We start from the raw sequence: 2,566 nt of genomic DNA, 5'->3' as shown, positions 1-2,566 counted from the left end.
CTAGTGAAAGGGTTGGGGTGGCACTGAGAGTATCTCAGTGAAAAAGGATTCTGCTCTGTAGAGACAAAGGAGCCACAGCGCCACAGACATCAGACCTGGGGACTTGTCATCTGTTGTCTTCCAGTGTAACAAGAGGATTTCTGTCAGGGCAGGGAACTTAAACTTCTTTCTCTGAGAATTCTAAACTCTTGCTTTTGGGGGTATGTTTTCAGGACTCAACAAAGTTATAATGATCAAAGTAGGTTAAATTGTTCACTTTGATCAATCTGTGATTAAAGGCCCTGCAAAATGAAGAGATGAGTATCTGGTCCAGAGGAGGAAGATAAGGCTGGAAACCATGGTTGAAATGGGAACAGATAGGCTCTTAGACTACGAGGGTATGAGAGGAGAAGGGATTTTAGAGGTAATCTGGTCGGATGCCTTCATGAAGGCAGCTGAGGCAATGTAGAGAGACCTGGAGTTATTTGCTTAGGGTCATACAATACTATGTGGTTGGGGTGGAATTTTTACAGTAAGTAGAGCTTCTGATTCATGTGAGTGTGGCAGATTTATTGCAAAAGTGCCTCCAATTCTTTTCTTCTCTGTAACCAGTGAAATGTCCAGTGAAGCCTGACCAAGATCAGCAGAAGTGGCCAGCTAACTGTGGATTTATGAGCAATAATTATGGATATTGTTCTAAGCCTCTTGGTTTTGGCGTGATTTGTTTATGGCAGCCTTGTGGCAATATGTAACTGGGAGGTGGTGCTGTAATGACAAGTTAGTCATTGAGAGGAGAAAGAAGGATAATCCTTCAATGCATTAAATCCTGAAATTTTTATCATCTGGGAGTAGTGGCCAATTTAAGGGATGAGGCTATGTCCTGGAAATGGAATCCTGAAGGAACTTCCTCAGAGCCATTGTGGCATTGTGCTACCTAAATGCCAAGTGATCCTGAAGTGGTTGTATCCTCACACTCTGGAGTCAAAATGATACTGGAGATCTAATTCTGATTTTATGGATAAGGAAACAGAAGCTGAAGAGCGTTAAGGCAGAATCAATCACATAATTTATGGGACCCAGTGAAAATGAAATGTGGACCCCCTTGTTAAAGAATTAAGAATTTGAAGACAGTGACAGCAGAACATTAAACAAAGTGCAGATCATCTAAGTGCGAGTTCCTTCTGTGACTGTGAGGGTTCTACACCCGAAGCTAGCCTGGGGTTTAGCAGTGAGTCTAAGGACTCCCTTTCAGAAGTTCATCTGGCTTATTTTTACCTAAAGTTGTAACTAAGTGTATTTGTTAGTAGCTAGTTAAAGAGGTAGGGCACAAACCTAAGACCTTTAGTTCTACTCCAGTGACTCTTTTTCTTCATTTTGATATACTGATAGAAAATCTGAACCACAAGCAATATGGTAGGCTTGGGGTCATTGACTGAGAGGGAAGAATTTATAATTCTTCATATGATATGTTTAAGCATGGGAATTTGAATTCAAGCAATAAACTCTGAAATTAGGATTCTTTTATCAAGTATTTTGCTGTGTCCAATTATATCTTTATGATATTTTCTTTGTGGAAGTAGATTGCTATTCATTATGATAAATTACTTGAATTGTCTGTCTCTTTATTTAGCTATTTATTGTCTTTGCTCCCTTCTCTCTCTCTCTCTCTCTCCTCTCTCTCTCTCTCTCCCATTTGAATAGAAAATTCTTAGGTGCTAAATAACAAGGATTTAATTTTTTTTTATTTCTCCCAACTTTTACTTTCCTAATGACATTAATTTTCTAACAGCTCTGAACTTTTCTCTTTCTTTCAGATGTCTGGAAAACTAATAGCTTAGGATCTGTATTACCCCATCCCTAACCAATTTTGTAACTATTTTGAACACTCTTCTCTTTTTACTTATACAGTTAAATATTATTGGAACTTTGTGTCCATAGGAAAGCAGTCTCCATTACTTTATTTTATAATTAACTGAAACAGAAAATGGAGTTCCATTATTTTATCTTATAAGTAAATAAAACATATAATGAAACTCTGGGCCTTCTAAGGTTTTCTGTGTTTTTAGTTTTTTTTGTTTTGTTTTGTGTGTGTGTGTGTGTGTGTGTGTGTGTGTGACAAGCCTATCACAGAAAATTCAAAAAGGGCCCCTTAGGTAACAGTTTGTGGATTTAGAAAAAAAATTCTTCTAAAAAAGACAAGGTTTCTGTGAACTCCTTTTTTTCTTTTAAGACAATGAAAGTGACAAGGCAAGGTCTTAGATGATAGAATTAAAGGCATCACTAAAGGCAAAAGCCAGGTATGTGAAACAATTGTGAGAACAATGTAAAAGCTAGTGGTAATGTCATAAAGAACAAAGCTTAGTTTTGCATCAAAGGTCAGGCTAACTAAACACTAATGGTTGATGCCAGGCAGAATTCTTGCTCTGTTGAGGCTGGTTGTTTTTAGCATTAACATGAATTCTTACTCTAAGGATTATTTGCTATCTCCCTACAGACACCTGTGAGCCTTTGTACCTATAGCTCTCCTTTCTCAAGGCTCCCACCCACCTGGCTTTGTCTTTGCTAGTGCAAAGAAGGCCATGTTCTC

This window comes from Crocuta crocuta, unplaced genomic scaffold (genome assembly GCF_008692635.1).
Source record: "Crocuta crocuta isolate KB4526 unplaced genomic scaffold, BGI_CrCroc_1.0 scaffold244, whole genome shotgun sequence".
NCBI classification, from domain to species: Eukaryota; Metazoa; Chordata; class Mammalia; order Carnivora; family Hyaenidae; genus Crocuta; species Crocuta crocuta.
Note: the sequence above shows the minus strand (reverse complement) of the source record.